The 22,945-nt window shown below is 39.7% G+C and overlaps 1 pseudogene; it reads left to right on the top strand.

The window, feature by feature from the left end:
* The window catches only part of LOC121491743, a 44,104-nt pseudogene that overhangs the window by 16,338 nt on the left and 4,821 nt on the right, over positions 1–22,945 (top strand).

The following is a 22,945-nucleotide window of genomic DNA, read 5'->3' on the forward strand; positions in this document are numbered from 1 at the left end:
TGAATACACAGATTCTGAGCCTGAATAAAAGGCTTCATTTTCCAGAGTTGTCAGTCTGATGCATATCTCAACAATTAGATTTACTAAAGAATTTTATAGGGAATAAAAAAGAGAGAAATTAAGCAAAATGTCCAGATGTCATCTGTTAAAAATGTTTTATTGAGACAATAAACAAATAACATCAACAAGTACTAAAATTTTAATTAAAATATGATTTACAATGTTGCTATACACCACTAGAAGCGTTCTTATTGATAGGAAATAAGATTGCATTGCTTGTATCCTTAGGACACTCAAACATCCCATTTGACTTTGTGGGTCTCCCCACAAGTAGGGTGCTCTTATGATGTACTTTCCATGCCCATGAGCATGAAAATTTTCTCCAATGCTTTAAAACACAATGGCAGTATCAATCGTTCCCTTTCATTGCTGGCTACATCACTAAATAGATGTATATTATGTTCTCGTGCCTTCTGCTCAGAAAAATCTAAGTATTGCATTTCTGTCAATTCATTGATTGAAGAGCTTCCCCCTCAGAATGTTGACAGCTGTTTCAGACATTTATAAAATAACTTGGATAACAGCTGCAAACGGATTGGCTAAAGAAGATTTGGAAGCATGTAATTAGCATTCATCAAATGCACACATTTCCATTGAAAACCCTCTTCAGCCCAAAAGTTGACTACCAGGAAGCTGATGACTCTTGTTCAATCTGGGAACAGGCCTTGCTAACACTTAACTTTCCATTAGCTGATTTTAAAAGGAGCATATTAATATAGTTACTATTGAATACTATTGAATAAGTTATTGGTGAATGCCGTCTGTAACTGACACTGCTTTAATTTTTGTCCTGTATCCTTCAGACAAGCCTCCATGTGACAGTGGCAGGCCGTCTCTTGGTAATGTAATTCACTGATAAATTCCTCATACTTGAGCACATATAATTCCCAGATATAAAGTAGAAATACACCCAGCTAATTAATTACCTTTAGGAACAAAAAATACTCGTCATGAGAAGCAACAATGTATATATCTGATAGTCACCCCTGTGTTAAAAATTGCATTAAAAGCTTCAAGGTAAGGGAACCTGGGTGGCTCAGTTGGTTAAGTGTCTGCCTTCAGCTCACATCACGATCCCAGGGGCCTGGGATCGATCAATCCCCATGTTGAGCCCCATATAGGGCTCCCTGCTCAGCAGGGAGTCTGCTTCTTCCTCTTCCTCTGCCCCTTACCCTGCTTGTGCATTCTCTGTCTGTCTCTCAAATAAAGAAAAGCTTTAAAAAGTAAAAAAAACAAACAACAAAAGCCTCAAAGTAAACGCCAACACATTAACAGCAGATTAGTGTGGCATGACTGTGGGAGGTTTTCCCTTCTTCCTGTATATGGTTAGGTATTTTATTTGAATACATGATTCGTATATGATTGAAAAAAATCAACTTTATATGAAAAGGCTTTGAGTACTTCAAGGACACTACAAGTGTACTTCCAGAGCCAAAAGGAGCACCAGTCTTCCTTAACTATCTTGAAAGGAACTTAATTTAAAAAGAACTTCCCCAGGCCCTGGGTTCCTGCAGATATATCAGTAGATACTACAGTGCTTACAACACAAACAATGAAGTGCTTATAAAAGGGCCAGAGTCCTAAAACACTGAGGACATTCAGACAGGTCTCATATTAAGAAAGAAACTATTTTATCTTATTTATAATATGACTACAGATCTGAATAACTGTATAGCAAAACATATGCTATCTAGAGGAGGAGATATTGCTCTTAAGCCCTGTTCAAAAGCATATCTAAATCTGTGCATTTGTTAAGACTGTTCAGTCTATATGGCGTTCATTCCTTCTTTCTCAGTGTGAATTCTTCAGGGTTCATCTGGAATGTTGGTATCTTCCCTGGGCTCTTCCCTCATTCCTGGACTAGGTGTGCATTCTCCTCCTTGACCCCATCTCCTCTTCTCTAATACACTGATTGGCTCTGGCATCATTCTTGTAGACCATGCATAGCTCTCTCACCAAGGCCACCATGAGATATTATTTTTTATTTCTGTGTATGATGCATGCATTTATTTTAATTTTTACCTGATATTAATGACTAGTAATTTTTTACAGCTTTATTGAGGTATAATTGACATATGTAAAATGCATGTCTTTGAAGTATACAACTTAATAAATTATTATATATGTATACATCTGTGAAACCATCATCACAACCATAATAGTGAACAGAGCCACATGCCCAAAAGTTTCTTTGTGCCCCTTTGTCATCCTTCCATTCAGCTCCAGTCCCAGCAAGCAGTCCTAGGTGACCACTGAGCTGCTTTCTGTCACTTAGAGCTGGGTTTGAACTTTCCAGAATTTTAGGTAGAACTATGATTGTTTTAACCCATACAAGTCTTTAAACATTCATCCATGTACTTTTGTATCAGTAGTTCATTTGTTTCTATTTTATTTCTAAGTGATATTCCTTGGTATAGATTAATCACAACTGGATTATCCATTCACTCGTTAATGGACACTTAGGTTGTATTCTGTTTTGGGTTATTTATAAATAAAGTGCAAGTTCTTTTACATACATATGCTTCCATTTCCCCTGATTAGATAAATATCTAAGAGTAGAATAGCTGGGTCCTAGGATAGATGTATGCTTAACTTTTTAAGGAAGTGAATGCTGCTTTGGATCCTTGCCAACACTTGGTGTGGTCAGTCTTTTTATGGTTGGCTATGTAGTGGATATGAAGGTGTGTCTCGTGGTTTTAATTTGCAATTCTCTGATAACTAAGGATACCAAGCATCTTTTCATGTGCTTATTTGCCATCTGTATATCTTCTTTGGCTAAGTATCTGTTCAAATCTTTGCCCACTTAAAAGATTGGCTTGTCTTATTCTTGGTAAGCTCTTTATCCTTTTAGGATATATGTTTTGCAAATAATTTCTTCTAGTATGTGGCTTGCCTTTTGTTTTCTTAATATTGTTTTTAGAAGAACAAGAGCTTTTCATGTCAATTGTTTTGATTGTTCCTTTTATAATTCACACTTTTAGTGTCATATTTAAGAACTCCTTGTTGAACCCAAGGTTTTCTCTTATTTTTTATTCTGGATGTGTTTTAGTTTTTGCTTTTATGTGTAGATAAAAGATTTCAAGTTCATATTTTTATATGGTGTAACATAAAGGTTGAGGCTATTTTCTGCATATAGCTATCCAATTACTCTAACACCATTTGGTGAAAAGATTATCTTTTAGTTGATGAGTTGCTTTGCCACTTTTGTTGACAATTAATTTACCATATACTGTAATTCTATTTCTAGAATCTCTATTTTACGGATCTGTTTGTCTAACACTAATAAACTATCTTCTACTATGACTTTATTTTAAAGATTAAAAACAGAAAATTTATGGCACCTGGATAGATTAGTCAGTTGGGCATCTGACTCTTGATTTTGACTCAGGTCATTATCTCAGGGTTGTGAAATTGAACCTCATGTCTGGCTTTGCATTGAGCATAGAATCTGCTTGGGATTCTCTCTCCTTCTTCCTCTGCTCCTCCTTGCTCATCCTCACTCTCTTTCTCTCTCTCAAAAAAAATTAATTAGTCAAAAAAACCAGTTTAAGTCTTTTATCTTTGCTCATCTTTTCCAATATCATTCCAATGAATTCTAGGGAACCCACTTGAGTTTCAATATCCAGGGTCTTTATTGGACCTTTATCACATAGGCATGACGGATGATTGTTTGCCATGTGGTTGACCTCAATTTTCAGGCCAACTGTGTGACCACGATCTAGAAGGAAGGAGGCAAAGATTTGGGAAGAGGAGGAAAATAAAAGGAATGCTAGTTGGAAGGTAGAAATCTGGACACGACTTGGGAAACAGAGACTGATTAAAACCCAGAGTTGCAGAGTGGTCAAAAAAAGGCTTTTAGCCTCTTATACTGTTGGTGCGAATGCTAATTGGTGTAGCCACTATAGAAAACAGTCTGGAGCTTCCTCAAAAAGTTAAAAATAGAACTACCCTACAATGCAGTCCTACTAGATATTTACTCGGAGAATACAAAATACTAATTTGGGGTGCCTGGGCGGCTTAGTTGGTTAAGTGTCCAACTCTTGGTTTCAGCTCAGGTCACGATCTCAGGGTTTTGAGATTGAGCCCCACATCAGGACACCTGCTCACTGTGGAGTCTGCTTGTCTCTCTCCCTCTACTCTTCTCTCTGATCTCTCCCTCTCTCTCTAGAATAAATAAAATCTTTCTAAAAAATAATACAAAAATACTAATTCAAACAGATACATGCACCCTGATGTTTACAGCAACATTATCTATAACAGCCAAATTATGGAAGCAGCCCAAGTATCTATCAACAGATGATTAGATAAAGATGTGGTCCTGTCTGCCCATGGTTGCTACTAAGTAAGTATTGTTAAAGTCTCCCCTCCCACCACAGTCACATTAAAGTCAGTCTCTCAAAGAGCCTAAATAGCTGTGGAGGCTCTTCATCAGAGGTTTAAACTTTGAAACAACCAATGAGAGTCTGAGGGGCCATTTTAAGCAATGGGGAACACTAATGAACTGCGTGGTAATGATTGATCCAAACACCAAACACTCCAGACGCTTTGGGTTTGTCATGTATGCCACTGTGGAAAAGGTGGATGCAGCTGTGAATGTAAGGCCACACAAGGTGAACGAAGGATTGGGAAGCCAGAGATGGCTGTCTCTAGAGAAGATTCTCAAAACCTGGTGCCCACTTAACTGGGAAAAAGATTTTTGTTGGTCGCATTAAAGAAGACACGAGGAACATCATCTAAGACATTATTTTGAACAGTATGGGGAAATTAGAATGATTGAAATCATCACTGACCAAGGCAGTGACAAGAAGAGAGGTTTTGCTTTTGTAACATGTGATGACCATGACTCTATAGATAAGATTGTCATTCAAAAGCACCATACTGTGAATGGCCACAACTGTGAAGTAAGGAGAGCCCTATCTAAGCAAGAAATGGCTAGTGCTTCAACCAGCCGGAGGTCGAAGTGGTGGTTCTGGAAACTTTGATGGTGGTCGTGGAGGAAACTTCAGTGGGTGAAGTGGCTTTGGTGGCAGTTGAGTTGGTGGTAGATATGGTGGCAGTGGGAATGGTTATATTGGATTTGGTAATGATGGAAGCAATTTTGGTGAATTTGTTAACTCAGCCAAGCGCAGTGGGAGCAGGACCTAGCTACTACAAAGAAGACAGGTTTTATTTATTTATTTTTTAAAAATTATTTATTTATTCATGAGAGACACACAGAGAGAGGCAGAGACACAGGCAGAGGGAGAAGCAGGCTCCCTGTGGGGTGCCTGATGCAGGACTTGATCCCAGGACCCTGGAATCATGACCTGATCCAAAGGCAGATGCTCAGGCAGCCCTGGTGGCTCAGCGGTTTAGCACCGCCTTAAGTCCAGGGCATGATCCTGGAGACCTGGGATCGAGTCCCACATCAGGCTCCCTGCATGGAACCTGTTCCTCCCTCTGCCTGTCTCTGCCTCTCTCTCTCTCTCTCTCTCTCTCTCTCTGTGTATGTCTCTCATTAGTAAATAAATAAAATCTTTAAAAAGGACAAAGAACAAACAAACAAAAGAAGCAAAGGCAGATGCTCAACCACTGAGCCACCCAGGTGCCCCAAGAAGATAGATTTTTAGATAATACTCATATGCATAGGCAAAAAACTCGAAGACTGGATTTATGACTAATTGTATAACAAGTTATTTTAGTTTCTGTTCTGTGGAAAGTATAATGCATTCCAACAAAGGGTTTTAATGTAGATTTTTTTTCTTTTTGCACCCATGCTGTTGATTGCTAATATAACAGATCATGAAATTGAATAAATGTGTCTTTAAAAAGAAGCCTGGGTGGTTCAGTGGTTGAGTGTCTGCCTTTGGCTTAGGTCATGATCCCAGGGTCCTGGAATTGAGTCCCACATCAGGCTTCCCAGAGGGAGCCTACTTCTCCCTCTTCCTATGTCTCCGCCTCTCTCTCCATGTCTCTCATGAATAAATAAAATCTTTAATATATGCATATAGATAGATATACATAATGGAATATTACTCAGTTATGAAAAAGAATGACATCTTGCTACTTGCAATGATGCAGATGGAGCTAAGGAGTATTATGCTAAGGAAATAAGTCAATAAGAGAAAAAATACCATATGATTTCACTCATATGTGGAATTTAAGGAACAAACAAAATGAGCTAAGGAAAAAAATGTAGAGACAAACCAAGAAGTAGATTCTTAACTACAGAGAACAAACTGATAGTTACCAGAGGGGATGTGTGTGTGTGTGGGGGGTGGGATGATGAAACAGGTGATGGGGATTAAGAAGGGAGCTTGTGATGAGCACCGGCTATTGCATGGCAGTGTTGAATCACTAAATGTATACCTGAAACTAATATTACACTGTATGTTAACTAACTGGAATTTAAATAAAAACTTTTTAAAAAGACTTTTAGCAATAGGAATGGTTAACAAGGAATTTAAACTTTGCTATGTAATACATATGGACACTCCTTCCTATAAACAAGACTTTATAAAATTTATATTCTCATAAATTTAGGCTGCACTATGTTATTCCTAAATTCATATTGGAGGGAGAGTTGAAGTCCTAATGCTCCATTACCTCAGGATGTGACTGTATTTGGATCAGGATCTTTTATTTATATATATTTTTAAAGATTTTATTTTTATTAATTCATGAGAGACACACACACAGAGAGAGAGAGAGGCAGAGACAGGCAGAGGGAGAAGCAGGCTCCATGCAGGAACTCCGACATGGGACTCAACCCCAGGTCTCCGGGATCACACCCTGGGCTGAAGGCGGCGCTAAACCACTGAGCCACCTGGAGTGCCCTGGATCAAGATCTTTTAAAAGGTAAATGAAAATGGGGTCATTAGGCTCTAGTCCAATATGACTGGTATCTTTTTAAGAGAGGAGATTAGGACACAGATGCACAGAGAGGGAAGGCCATGAAAGACTCGGGGAGAAGATGGCCATCCACAAGCCAACGAAAGAGGTCTCAGAAGAATTGAACCCTGCCGGCACCCTGACCTAGGATTTCCAGCCTCCAGAATTTTGAGAAAATAAATCTCATTGTTGAAGCCACCCTGTGTGTGGTACTTTGTCGTAATAGCCTTAGCAAAATGATAGAGTCACCAAAATATAGTGTAAATAGTTTAGTAAGTATATAAATCAATGAATGCCTTATGTACATAAACTAGGGCAGACCAGGTACAGAACAGAAGCAACCCATGCAAAGCCAAAGTCTAGAGCTAAAATTCACCTTGAGAAATCTTGAAATCCATGAAAACCTTGGGGGAAGGATTGGACACCCATGGGGACATCAGGCCAATATTACCCAGATCCAGCCCTCTATAGGGGACTGGTGTTCATTTTGGCAAATGCTTGCTTACATCTAACTCAGGCCTGTTAGCCAACTCCTTCCCACTGCCTGTTTTGGTAAATAAAATGTCACTGGGCACCCAGCCATAACTATTTGTTTACATATCGTCTATGGCTGCTTTCCTGCAAAATGGCAGAACCGCACCGTTGCTACGGAGGCCATATGGCCTGTGAAATCTAAAATAGTCACTAAACTTTGCAGAAAAAGTTTGGAAAGTTTGAAACGAAGTGGGTATTACAACAACATAATTTCCAAACACATAATGAACTTGCAGCCATTTGGGCCTCTCTCGTTTAAGGCGATTCATGTGTACCCCAAATGGGACTCGGTGAGCCCTGGCTTCTGGGTGACCTCGTGGATCGGTGAACTGCAGAAAGCAGGAGAGGTGTGTTCAGGGCATTTTGGAAAATGCCATTTGGACAAAAGTTAGGAAGTAAAGGCGAGCGAATAAAGACAGACTGAGGACAGGGGAGTGAACTGAGACAGTTTTGAGGACCCAGGGCTATGGGAGACATTTGTCAGGGGATTTATACAGAGAAACCCCAAGGTGCAGGAACCACCCTGGAGAACACAGTTTTGTTCTGGAGGTGGAAGTGCTAGTCACCCAGATGTCAGCTGGAATGAAGTCTCCCAGACCCTGGCTGTCCAGATGGACTTGACTCAGAGCTTTGTGGATGTCCTATCCTCTCTGCCTTCTAAGATTTCTAAAAATAATGGGAGTTTACATCCCTTTGGTGATCTTTGTCTCCAAGCTCCTCATCTCAGTGAGGCGGTCTTATCCACTACACATCAATCCAGATAGTATATCCAGCTTCTTCTGTTGAGTTTGTCTCATGCCTGTGTGCGCACGCACGCGCACACACACACACTCATAGCATTCAGCAGAAAAAAATATTTTATTGTAAATTTCTGAACCATGGCTCAGGTAATTCTTCAAAACTATTGTCCTTAAATATTCTTTGGCTATTTCACCAATTGAGATGTTTCTTTTGGCTGTGTTTCCTGGCATCCTCTCCAGCCTCAGACCAGCTTGCTCTCCCCTACTATCTTTTTGGTCCATGTCTTTCCCCTCTTTTCTTGTCTCTCAGAGACAGGAAGGAATGCAGTCCCATTTAGCTATCCCCTTTAGGCATGTTTCATGTGTTACCACTGTCTTCTGGTTGCCAGTGATATAGAAAGTCTGCTTTATTTTGGTTCTTTGTATGTGACTTGCTTTTTTCTCTAAAGTTCGGAGAATTTGAGTCATAATTTTTTTTCAAATGCTTCTTCTCCTCTGTTTCTCTCTGCCCTGTTTGGCACTCCTGTTATTAGTACACTGAGCCCTTTCTTTCTTTCTTTCTTTCTTTCTTTCTTTCTTTCTTTCTTTCTTTCTTTCCTTTTTCTTTCTTTTCATTAGTTTCTGAGGTAGAATTACTACTTTCTGATGAGAGGGCTCCTCCACCCGATCTTCTGCTCATAAAGTCTACTTTCGGTGGAATCCATGTTGACATTCACCCTACCCAGTCAATTCTTTATTTGGGCAGTTACAGTTTTCAATTATTATTTCCACTTGGCTTCTTTTTTAAAATAACTGCCTGTTGTTAAATAGAATTTAATATTCCATTTTCTAAAAGGAAAGGAATAATAAAAGATTTCAGGTTGGAAAAGTTAACAGGCTAGGTAATAAAATCATTTCTACCTCCAAGTATGGTATGGTCAAATTGAGAATCTCAAAGATAAGGAGAAAGTTAAGTGTGTTTTCTTAGTTTCCTTTCAAATGGGAGTAATCTGTAGATAGCAGCCATCTGTGACCTCTTCTTTATTTAATAATGATCATCTTTTGGATGACTTGTGTAAGTATGGTATTGGCTATTGTTTTACGTTAGATAATCTTTTTCATAAAAAAGTTCTATTTATTTATTTTTAGTCATCTCTGCACCCAGTGTGGGGCTCAAACTCATGACCCCTAAGACAAAGGGTCTCATGCTCTTTCAACCAGGCCAGGCAGGCACCCCTTATATTAGATATTCTTTATCATGTCCAGGCGATAGTGCTGTATTTTTAGTTTTCCAAGAGTTTTTTTTTTCCATTATAATAGTTTTTAAAAAGATTTTTATTTATTTATTCATGAGAGACACACAGACACAGGCAGAGAGAAGCAGGCTCCATGCAGGGAGCCCGACTTGGGACTTGATCTCAGGTCTCCAGGACCACACCCTGGGCTAAGGCAGCGCTAAACCGCTGAGCCACCTGGGCTGTGCTCCATTATAATTAGATGTTAGTTTTAACCATATACTTTCTAAAGCGTATAAAATCTGCACAGTTTTGCTGTTTGTAAGGACTATTGGTACAGATTGCTCGCCATGAGCAACTTTTAATTCACACTCTTCAATTTACTAGACAATCAATGTCTTGAATTCTCTTGCAGGAAAAGTGCGAAGATTTTTACTTAGTCTGCCTTTTTCCTTGAAGTCTGATTGAAATTTGACATTTTGGGGCACCTGGGTGTCTCAGTCAGTTAAGTGGCTGCCTTTGGCTCAGGTCATGATCCCTAGGATGGAGTCCTGAGTCTGGCTCTTTGCTCAGCGGGGAGCCTGCTTCTCCCTCTCCCTCTGCCTTTCTCCCTGCTCATGCTTTCCCTCAAATAAATAAATAAAATTGTTTTTTTAAAGAAAGCAATTTAACAGTTCTCACATTAATTTCTTAAAAGCAATGTAAATATAAGATTACTCTACCCTAGTGACCTCAGCTGAACCCAATATTTTTAACAGTCTATTCAGACCCTCTGCTCGTCTGGTGTGGGGGAAGCCTCTCTGGCTGTGTGCTCCTTTTAGAAAATGCTGCCACAGGCTCACATGCCCACCTTTTTACCTTTGCCCTTTGCCCTACTATCCTTTAATGGATGATAATGGTCTGAAGGCCATATTTCTCCCAGGTGATTGTAGTCTCCCCAACTGTTCCCTGGGGCAGGGCTCTTACAATTTTGAACATCTCCATGGGGTACAGAGCTTAGTGTGTATACATTAATTGGCTTGTATTCATTATACATGTCATTCGAGCATTTTATTTTATTTTTTTAAAATATTTTATTTATTTATTCATGAGAGAGAGACAGAGACACAGGCAGAGGGAGAAGCAGGCTCCATATAGGGAGCCTGACATGGGACTCGATCCTGGGGTCTCCAAGATCAAACCCTGCCGAAGGTGGTGCTTAACCCCTAAGCCACTCAGGCTGTCCCTCATTCGGACATTTTAAAATGTGTCCTTTACATCATGAAATATAGAAGACATGCATATTCACTCAATGCTTCATGTCTTTTGACCTGTGTCTCATACTTTATCTCCTTCATGTCTCTGCAAGTTTTCCATACTATCTCTTTGCTTCTAGCTTTCAGGTAAGTCTTTCCTCAGCCCTGTCCATCTGGTCTGCTGCTAAATGGATCAGCTGAATTTTAAATTCTGTTTACTGTATTTTTCACTTCTGAAAGCCCTCATTGGCTTCATTCAGAATTGTTTGCCCCTTTGTCATGTTTCCAATCCTCTCTTAAGGAACGCATCTAACATAGTTGCACCACACACTGGTTCTTAACATTTAATATTGAGAGCAGTGGTTCCTAAACTTGAGTGTTCATCAGAATGACCTGAGAACCCGTTAAATCGCACATGGCTGGGCCTCACCCTTAGAGTTTGTGATTAGCAGGAATTTCTATGTCCAACAAATTGCCACATGATGTTGATGCTGCTTAGTTTAGGGACTGTATTTTGAGAATGAGTCATCTAAAGTATTTGTAGGTCAGAATTTTCTAGCTCTGGTTGGTGCTATCTCTCATGGTGCTTGTGTTTTCTTGTGTTTCATAGTTTGGTTTGGTTTTGACTGAAAGCTACTCATTTTCCTTGTTTTTTTGTTTTTGTTTTTGTTTTTGTTTTTTTGGAAGGGGGGGGGAATACTTGGGACCTGGGATAAAGGTGCATTTCTGAAAAAAGGATTTTTTTTTTTTTAACTTTTGCTAGATTTCTGGGGACATTCCCAGACATTCTAGATTAAATTCTTGCCTTGAGGCTTTTGGAACCCCCTGGTTAAGTCAGATTCAGGCTGTTTCATTGCCTTAAGGATGGGTGATAGTTTTGCTGCTCAACCACCAGATTTGAGATCGGCCATGTCTTTCCAGTCCAATGGAGTAGGGGAAGTGTTATTTCTAGTTTGACTTTACTGTGAGATTGTTGCCCCTTGATGTTTCAGGTTTGTGGGGTGGGTAACACCCTTAGCTCCCTCTTAGCTCCCTCTTTGGGTCTTTTCTTCTACCCCTACTCTGCTGAGCTGTTGAAAATGAATGATTAGGCTCACCAGGTCACCAAGCCTCTCAGGTTGAAAGGAGAATGCAGTGCCCTGCTGGCCCCTCTGTGTTCTCTGAGTTGTAAACATTGTCTCTTAATCTGTTTCATCTTTTCACTTTGTCTATGGTATTTTAAAAAATATTTTATTTATTTATTCATGAGAGACACACACAGAGAGGCAAAGACACAGGCAGAGGGAGAAGCAGGGTCCATGCAGAGAACCTGATGCGGGACTCTATCCCGGGACTCCAGGATCACACCCTGGGCTGAAGGCAGACTCTAAACCACTGAGCCACCCAGGGATCCCCTGTCTATGGCAGTTTTTTTCAACATAGAGCAAGTTTAAATTTTAGTAGGAAAATCTAGGAATTATGTCCAATTTTCTCTGGCTTCTGGAAATTATGTAGAAGGTCATTATCCAATAAAGATTAAAAAAAAACTTTTCTTTAAATTTTTCTCTAATAGTTTTGTAAACTACCACTGATACATATCTCACAATATAGTTCTCACAATATTATATATATACATATACATATATATATCTGACAATATATATCCTCACTGATATATCTATATATATCTCACAATGTAGTAATCTAAATTTGATTTACTCAAAATGGATATTCAGTTGTTCCATATCCATATATTGAATAATTCATTTTTTACCTACTGATTTAAAATGTTATATATTTCATGTATCAAATGGATATGATATGTGTTTCTGGATTATATTCTGATATAATATACAGTTCTCTTTTCCTGACATAATTACATGCTACTTTAATTATAATAGTTTTTAAGGACATCTTCACATCTGATAAGACACATCTCTACTCGTTATTCTGTTTTTCAAACATTTCCAGGCAGTTCTTATGGAGTGACTATTCCAGATGAAATTTAATATCAATTTATTAAGTCTCTTCAAAATTCCATTGATATTCTGATTGAAAAAGCATGATGCTTATATATGGCACTGGGAAGATTGACATCTTTATGTTATTTGAGTCTTCCTGTCTAAAAGTATGGTGGGTTTTCCCCATCAACGGAGGCCTTATTTCATGTTTATCAGTAAAGCTACATAGTTGTTTTTTTTTTTACAGGTGTATATATATATTTTTCTTATTGAAAATTTTTTTGGTTCTTCATTTTACAAATGGGATTTTGTTTTAAATTCCTTCCTAACTAGTTATGGTTAGTTAGAAACAAAGATATTAACTTGTAAATGCTTATTTTTTTTAATTGAGATACAATTGACATGTAACATTATATTCATTTCAGGTAGTTTTTGTCTATGTAGACAGTCATATCTTATGTAAATATTGCCTCCTTATCTATTCTCCTCATCTTGTCTTCTAGACTTATTCCATTAAATAGACTACCCAATGTACTTCAGTATTGAATAATGCAGATACTGAGCATACTTGTCTTGTTCCTGACATTAGTCAGAATACCTTTAATTTTTCAGAATTATTTACTACTGACTTCTGATAAATGCTGTTTAAAATATTGAAGAAAATTTTCTTTTGTTAAACATTTTTTATGATAGATATATAATTTTATTCATATTTTGTACCTATAAAAATCACCACCAGTTATTTGGCTTTTATTTTTGATTCATTAATGTAACATTTAAATTAAAACAATTTTTTTTCTTTTTAAAGACAGAGAGACAGAGAGGTCCAGAGATAGGGGCAGAGGGAGAGGGAGAGAGAGAATATTTTTTTTCTAAAGATTTTATTTATTTATTCATGAGACACAGAGAGAGAGGCAGAGACATAAGCAGAGAGAAGCGGGCTCCATGCAGGGAGCCTAATGGGACTCACGCCCTGGGCTGAAGGCAGATGCTTAACCGCTGAGCCACCCAGGTGTCCCAGGGAGAGATAAAATCTTAAGCAGCTCTGTCCCAATGCAGAATGGATGTGGGCTCAATATGAGGACCCTGAAATCATAACCTGAGCAGAAATCAAGAGTCCAGATGCTTAACCAACTGAGACATCTAGGCGCCCTACAGTTGAAATTTTTAATGCCGAAGGATTTTTTTTAAAGATTTTTATTTATTTATTTGAGAAAGAATGAGAGTGAGAGCAAGAGAGATCACAGAGGGAGACGGAGAAGCAAAATTGCCACTGAACAGGGAGCCCAATGTGGGGCTTGATCCCAGGACCCTGAGATCATGACCCTAGCCAAAGGCAAATGCTTAACTGAGTGAACTACCCAGGTGCCCTAATGCTGAAGTATCTTATCAATGCAAAAAATAAATCCTTTTTAGTCATTTTATATTGTTGTAAAACTTGCTGCTTGACTGTATGTGTTGATATTTTAGAATTCTTAGAATTTTGGTTATTTATTCTTATGCTATTGTTTTCTCATGTAGAACATGGTATGTATCTGCATAAAATTTACAGAAAGTTTGTTTGGGATTATTGTTCACCTTTGAATGAGATGAGTTCTTCCCAGACCAGTTATATCTATGGGAGGTGCTCGTAGACAGCAGGCGAGATCATGCTCCAGGCTGGAAAGAATTCCTGTGACTGGAGGCTGTGTAAGTGTTCTCTTGGATCTGACTTCTCCCTGGATACGGGACATAAGCCCTACAGACAGTTCATGAGGCTGAGCCCCTGACCCCCCCTTCCATTACACCAAGACACCTCTTTCTGCAATGGTGATCTATATGATGGTTTATCCAGCATCACCCTCCTTGCTTCTGAAAGCTTCCTATCAAACCAATAAATTGCATCAACCAGCCCTCAAGAATGATTAATTTTACCCCTTGAGTGTATTTCTTACTTCTGAGGATGGTGATTTCTTATCACTCAGAGTCCAGTTCGGAAAACAGAACTCCACGTTATTGTAGTAGAGTGAGTTTAGTATAAGAGCTTGATACTGGAATAGATACTGGAAGATGGAAAATGGGAAAAGGAACACTGACCTAACATAGCAATAGGAACTGCAGGAGGCAGCTACCACTCCTAGCACTGGAGAAGTCAGGGGAGAGCCTGGAAATATCACAACAGGGGAGCTTGGTGGGTGGGGAACACAGGCCTCTGCAAGGATGTCAGCCAGTTGGTTGCTATTTCAGAGGGGATGAGATGATGTTCTAGGAATGGAGAAAAAACTGGAAACCGAAATCAGCTGTTTGTGGACCCGACTGCCACTACTGGGATGAACCCCGCTCTGAACACACTCCTCTCCCCCCTCCTCCTGGCCCTCTTCTAGCAACCTCTACTGGCAGACTCCAGCAGGAGACACGTGGTTTGCCAGCAGCAGCACACAGTAAGGGAAGGGTGGTTGGGCTGGAGGCTAAGAGGAGCTTCACCATCCACTTGTTTTTTTCCACTTGTTTTTTTTTTTTTTAAGATTTTATTTATTTATTCATGAGAGACACAGATTGACTGAGAGAGGCAGAGACACGGGCAGAGGGAGAAACATGCTCCATGTAGGGAGCCCGATGTGGGACTCGATCCTGGATCCTTGGGATCACACCCTGGGCCGAAGGCAGACACTCAACCGCTGAACCATCTAGGTGTCCCCATCCGCTTGTGTCTCTGGAGACCTGGGACACCTCCCACTTCTGTTTGACCTTTCCCACTTTTACCAGCTCCTCCTCACAGGTTGCAGTTGTCTCCTTATCCCAGTGGGATTGGATTTTGCTTTTGTTTTTTTTTGTTCTTTTAATATTCTTTTTTTTTTAAAGATTTTATTTATTTATTCATGATAGTCACACACACACAGAGAGAGAGAGAGGTAGAGACACAGGCAGAGGGAGAAGCAGGCTCCATGCAGGGGGCCCGACGCAGGACTCGATCCTGGGTCTCCAGGATTGCGCCCTGGGCCAAAGGCAGGCGCCAAACCGCTGCGCCACCCAGGGATCCTCTGTTCTTTTAGTATTCTTGTATGTACTTTCTCTTTTCGCGGTCCAGCATGATTTTTGAGGAGGGGGCAAGGCAATCCTCTTTACCCCACCGTTTAAAAACTTGAAGTCTTTAATGTGCTATTGGCTGTTTAATCTCCTTTAACAAATCCTTATCTCTCCCAGCCTTCTGGATAGCATTTTATTACTTTCTTTTTCTTGAGTCATTGAGAACACAGTTGTCTTTTCTCGCCCTAATAAGATGCATACTTACATACTTTAAACTTTCTTCTGATTTCTATAGTCATTATCAGAAATAAGTTTTCCTTCTTTACTTTGAGAAGGATGATCTATTCTCCTAATGAGCAATAAAAACAGATGTATAGACAGACAGACAGACACACACACACACACACACACACACACACACACACACAAAACTAGAATGGGAAAGAAGCCATCCAAGACTTGGTTTCTACCAGGTAACAGGGTGTGTAGATTTCCCTAGACCCCAGATATCGGTCATTTTTATTTTGCTAGAATCTCATTCTCATTTATATTCCGGAGTTCAGACTGAATTCACCGCACAGCCCAGTTCTGAGTGTTTGGCAGCTATCTGTAAATGTCACTGTGTGGTATTGCAATGGTAAAAGGATAGGGAACAGCCACCGGTGTGGCTTTTCCCCTAGCTTCCCCTAGGGACACCAGAGGTGTTGATTGAACGCCCTTTCCAATACAGATAAGAATCCATCAAGAGGATCCCTATGTGAGATCCAAGATAAATAGAATTCAGCCTAGGTCTATGTACCAGCGCTAGCACCCGGGCCTTATTGTTGAGATTGCTTACTGAGTGATGAGAAACCAGTATTGGTTAAATGGAGAATGGGAGGCACAGGTCTAACCAGCTGAAGGCTTCTGTGAGCCACCCCCGCTCAGCCCCATCTCTGGTGACCCATCCTGAATGAATGACCAGGATATGGGAACCTGTGCCTGGCAATCATGAGACTTCATGTTGGCTGTTATTGTGTGTGCTCTATTCCCATCCTGCAGCCTTCTTTGTTTTGTTGAAAGTTTTTATTTTGGGGGACACCTGGATAGCTCAGTCAGTTTAGCATCTGACTCTTGATTTTGGCTCAGGTCATGATCTCAGGGTTGTGAGATCAAGGCCCATGCTGGGCTCCAGTGCTGGGGCATAGAGTCTGCTTTGGATTCTACCTCTGCCTCTCTTTTTGCCTCTTGCTTGAGCGCTCTCTCTCTCTCTTTCTACCTCTCTTACTCCTCCTCTCTAAAAACAGCACAACAACAAAACCACAAAAACTTAAAATTTTTATTCTGAAATCATTAGAGAGTGGCCAAAATTTAAGGTATGATTATATATTAAACATTTAAAAATTCAAAATAATTATAGATTAAAGAGTTGCAAAAAGCATACTTGCAAGTTTCATGTACCTTTCACCCAGTGCCTCTCAAGTATGGGAACATCTTGTATAACTATAGAATAATGTCACATCAGGAAATCAATAATTTACAGAGCCTATCAGATTTTACCAGTTCTACACGCCCTTTAAGGGATGAGGATCTTGGAGGGAGAGGAAGAGAGAGAGACAGAGAGAGAGAGAGAGAATGTCCAAATGTATCTCCTGTGTGGATTCATGTACTCGCCACCACAGTCAAGATACACAACAAGAGTTCCATAACCACAAAGTTTCTCTTGTGCTATCTTTATATAGCATCCCCTCACAACTACCACCCCCAAACCTCTGGTGACTGCCAATCTAGTCTGTCTCTATAATTATGTTATTTTAAGAATGTTATATAAATGGAATGATGCAAAGATTTGAGATTTTTTTTCATCAGCATAATTCCCTGGAGATTTATGCAAGTAGTTATGTGGGTCAAAAGTCTGTTCCTTGTTACTGGTGAGTAGTATTCCATGGCATGGATATACCGCAGGTCGTTTGCCCTTTGCTTCTTGAAGGTCATCTGGTTTGTTTCCAGTTTTCAGCTATTATGAACAAAACAGCTACGAACATTTATGTACAGGTTTTTGTATGCACGTAAATTTTTCTCTTTCTGGGATAAATGCTCAGGAATGTCATTACTGGTTGCATGATAGTTACAAGTTTAGTTTTAGTGAAAACTGCCAAACTGTTTTCTGGAGCAGTGGTACCATTTTACATTATCACCGGTAATGTCTGAGTGATTAGTTTCTCTACATCTTCACCAGCATTGGGTGTTAACACTATTTTTTTTAATTATTATTCTGCCATCTAATCAGTGTGTAATGGTATTTCATGGTGATTTTAATTTGTATTTTCCTGATGACTAATGAAATTGAAGAGTTTACTACGTGCTTATTTGCCATCTGTGTATCTTCATGTATTTTCCTATTTTCTAACAAGTATTTTTTTAAAAGATGACTTTGGCACTTCCTTACATATTCCAGATATAAGTCCTTTGTTAGATATGTGGTTTTCAGATATTTTCTTCTACTGTGTAGTTTGTCGTATTTTTTGTTTTTAAAGATTTATTTATTTTAGAGAGAGAGTGAACAGGAGAGGGTGAGGGGCAAAGGGAGATGGAGACAGGCAGACTCCCCACTGAGTGGGGAGCCCACACAGTGCTCGATCCCAGGACCCTGAGAGCATGACTTGAGCCAAAAAGACCAAGAGATGGAGGCGCCTAGGCACTCTTGTCTTTTCATACTCTTAATGGGGTCTTTCACAGAGCAAATGTTTTTAATTCTGTTGAGTTCTAATCTATTACATTTTCCTTTTGTAGATCACACTTAAAAAAATTTTTATTGGAGTTCAATTTGCCAACATATAGCATATCACCCAGTGTTCATCCCGTCAAATGCCCCCCTCAGTTCCCATCACCCAGTCACCCCACCCCCTGCCCACCTCCCTTTCCACTACCCCTTGTTCATTTTCCAGAGTTAGGAGTCTCTCATGTTCTGTCTCCCTCACTGATATTTTCACTCATTTTCTCTCCTTTCCCCTTTATTCCCTTTCACTATTATTTATATTCCCTGTATGAGTGAACCCATGTGATGAGTGTCTTTCTCCGATTGACTTACTTCACTCAGCATAACACCCTCCAGTTCTATACACATCGAAGCAAATGGTGGGTATTTGTCATTTCTAATGGCTGAGTAATATCCCATTGTATACATAGACCACATCTCCTTTATCCATTCATCTTTCGATGGACACCGAGGCTCCTTCCACAGTTTGGCTACTGTGGACATTGCTGCTCTAAACATTGGAGTGTAGGTGTCCTGCCATTTCACAGCATCTATATCTTTGGGGTAAATCCCCAGCAGTGCAATTGCTGGGTCGTAGAGTATCTCTATTTTTAACTCTTTGAGGAACCTCCACACAGTTTTCCAGAGTGGCTGCACAAGTTCACATTCCCACCAATAGTGCAAGAGGGTTCCCCTTTCTCCACATCCTCTCCAACATTTGTTGTTTCCTCTCTTGTTAATTTTCCCCATTCTCACTGGTGTGAGGTGGTATCTCATTGTGGTTTTGATTTGTATTTCCCTGATGGCCAGTGATGCAGAGCATTTTTTCATGTGCGTGTTGGCCACATCTATGTCTTCCTCTGTGAAATTTCTGTTCATGTCTTTTGCCCATTTCATGATTGGATTGTTTGTTTCTTTGCATATAGATCACACTTTTGATGTCCAGAGTAAAAACTTAAAGATTTTGCCCTGTGTTGTTTTTTTTTTCAAAGTTTCATATTTTACATTCTCAACTGTAAAATGATTGTATGGTCTGTGATCCATTTGTATTTTTTTTTTCATAAAGAACTAAATTTGCTGCTAAGTGAAGACTATTGCATCTTGTAAGTTATATCACCAACACCAGCCCACGATTGTTACTGCTAGTAGAATATACTGGGCATTCACACTATCTTCTCTTTCCTTTTACTGTCTAGTTCTCTAACATATAGGATTGATCTGATATATGGAGACATAGAGCTCCTGGGAATTTTTAAAAAAATTATTTATATTAAGTAATCTCTACACCCAACATGGGGCTTGAACTCATGATCCTGTGATAAAGAGTCGCATGCTCCTCTGACCAAGTCAGCCAGGTATACCACTCCTAGGAACATTTTAGAGACTACTAAGCTTAGAAATAATTTGCCATCTCTGAGCCAGGCAATTTTCTGATTCTTTTTAAATTGTATATTTAGGACACCAGAAGGAAAAGTTGAATCAAAGTGGTTAACACACCAGTTTTTCCCTTCTGAATGTAATATTGCAGGAGGACCTGGTTATCACCTACACAAATTCTGGCCCTTTACGGGGAAGCTACAAGCTTCAAGGTGAGGATTAGATCCCTCTGATGTACCATCCTATCTACAATGAACAAATCTTTAAACTTGACTTAGCTGAAAACTGCTCCCCTGCCCAGCTGGTGACTTCTGTAGGAGGACCAAGGAAGTGGAGTGTGGTCCTTTCTCTCTTCCTTTGGGTGTGCTCCCCATTTGCTCACCAAAGCAGTGTGGAGCAGAAAGCAGGAGAGAGGTAAGTGAGGAGAAACATCTGCCTGCTACTTTCCTGGGACAGTATCGTGCCCTCTGATCCTGCCAGAGTTGTCGTATTTAGTCTTTATTTTGGAGGCACTTCTGTTGTTTCTTTGAAGATTCTTGTCATTGAGAACCTTTAATCTATAGCTCTTTCAACCCAGGGGAATGCTTTTCTTTTGGCTTAATTTGTTTAATAGAATAGAATTAATTTCTTTGTTGCCCAGCATACCTTATCTAGAGAAACCTTTTGATTTTCACAATTAAGCTTGTCTTCTTCAGGCATATAAACTAGTTGCTGATATAATCACCTTTGGCAGATAAAGATCTGTTAGAAACAATGTCCTTTCAGTGGAAAGGATTGAGGACAGGGAATCACTGTTAAGAGGGCTGTGATAGCCTATAGTGTTTGTAACAGTTACCTATCACTGTGTAACAAATACCTCAAACTTGGACAATTTGGGCTGAGCTCGCTGGGGTGCCTCTCTGGTCTGTTCTCAGCTTGACTTTTCTTGCCAAGTCTCCCTCACATGTCTGGGCCTCAGCTGGGAAGCCTGGGACAGCTGTAAGGTCAGCCCCAAGTGGTTTCATTGTCTAGCACACCAGGCTGGGCTTGTCCACATGTGTCAAAAGGGTTCCCAGCAGCAAAAGAAGTGGCAGCAAGGCCTCTTGACACCTGCACTTGGAATTCATACAACCTCACTTCCACAGCATTTTTTTGTTCGGAGCAGGTCACAGAGGCTGGAGAAATAGACTTTAGGTTTTGATGGCAGAGTTACAAATTGTGACTACATTTAGTAATCTCCCATAATGCTTAATCTGTATGCCTCCTTCTTATCTCTCTCAAAAGAATAAGCCAAGGGACAGAAAATAGGGAACCAAGTGGCCAAGCCAGTCAATAAGACAGGTCATTCAATCTGTCTTTGACCATTTACAACCATCCTGAGTAAGAGTGCCCAGATCATGCAGACAAGGGAGTCAGAATAGAAAGATGGGAGATTAATGCAATTTATATCTTCTCTTTTTGATGCACAATATCAAATAAATAGGCCCTTTGTTTCCTTTTATAAGTACCACATTCTAAGACTGTTTAATTTGGGCTAAGGAGAACTGAAATAGGCTTTCTGTAAATAGCCCAAGCTGCGACCAAAGCCATTTTGCAATGAAATTCAAGTTCAACTACTGATACTGTATGCAGATGCTATATACTACTTCCCATTTGTCTGACACTCAGTGTGGGAAGAGGAGGCATACATAGCTTGACTGCCATCTCCCATCCAGGTTTTTAGAAATTCTTTGGTTGCCACAGATTTGTTACACTTGAGTTTAAGAAGATATTTGGGGGTGCCTGGATGGCTCAGTCTGTTGGGCATCTACATTCAGTCAGGCCATGATCCCCTGATCCTGGCATCAGGCCTCGAGTTGGGTTCCCTGCTCAGCAGGATGTCTGCTTCTCCCTCTGTCCCTCCCCCCTGCTTGTGTTCTCTCTCATTTTCTCAAATAAATAAAAAATCTTAAAAAAAAAAAAAGACATTGGCTTTTTCCTTGCATCCACAGCAAGTAACTTTTTGAAAAGACAAGTTCCAGATGTACTGAAATGGTCTTGATCTAATTGTCCTGTGTGCAAGTGAAGGTTCAATGCAAAACAATAAGTGTGATAAACATTTCGGCCTATGAGCCTAACTATTTAGGGCTGTTTATTTTGAACTGTTTTCAAGGTTTCAATAACATAAATAAATCAGCTGGAAATGATACATTTCTACCGATTTCCATCCACCCACTCAGATGGAAAAGCCAGTATATTTTTATAACTTAAAAAATCAGTTATTTTCCCGGGCAAATGCATGAGTGGAATTTTCAAGGCATTTTCCAACATTACACCTGCATTCTGGAGAGCAGAATAAGTTTCTTTGTGTCTCAGGAAAGGGGAAAACACCAACTACTGAATACCTCTTGGCTTTGCACAATGACACTATTTAGCATGATACGTATTTAAATTATAGATGCAAACCAGGATTTAGGCACTTAGCCAATATCTAATTACTGACATTATTGCTGAAATGGCAATATAATATGGTTTAACATGATGATGGAAACTTGACCCGTTCTGTCTAGATTTTTTGGTCTGCTGCGGAATATTAACGAGGCCTGGTTCTCTGGGTAGATGACAGAATTATGCAAAATGTTAAAAATATGTATAGCAAGGGCGTACTTTGCTCCTTTAGGTCCAACATGGTCACACTTTAGAGTAATCTTAGGATGAAACTGCTCAAATATCTACAATCTTACCAGCTGACTTCATCAAGTGTTTGAACATCTCTTGTGGACCACTGTGTGGGGGACCTCTTTTGAGCTATCTTGTATTCTCCAGAAGGAACAGGATGCATTCAGGGCTACAGAGTGCTGAATTACCCTTGTCCATTTTCCTGTAGGTAGTATTTTATTCCTAAATGTGCAATTCTCATTTTCCCCAGGAAGTTTTTTGTGAGATGTGAACAGAAAGTTATTTATTTCTGCTTTTTTTTGGTAAGGGTGCAAGGGTAAAAACACCAGCTTTGCTGTCAGACACCAAGAATTCAGTCGGCATCCACTATGGCCCCTTTCTAGCTCCTTGAGCTTCAGCCTCTGCATCTGCATCATTGGGATGATAGCCTCAGCAATGCAGGTGGTTGGTGATAATTAACGAAAAGGAATAAATTTCTTAGCAGACGGTATGTCACAAATAGTGGATGTTGTTATAATTGTACTTTGCACAGAATATGCCTGTACTTATACGTGTAGTTCATCTTTTAGTTGTGTGATCTGAAATTTTCTTTTAC

This window comes from Vulpes lagopus, chromosome 5, assembly GCF_018345385.1.
Source record: "Vulpes lagopus strain Blue_001 chromosome 5, ASM1834538v1, whole genome shotgun sequence".
Classification (NCBI taxonomy): Eukaryota; Metazoa; Chordata; class Mammalia; order Carnivora; family Canidae; genus Vulpes; species Vulpes lagopus.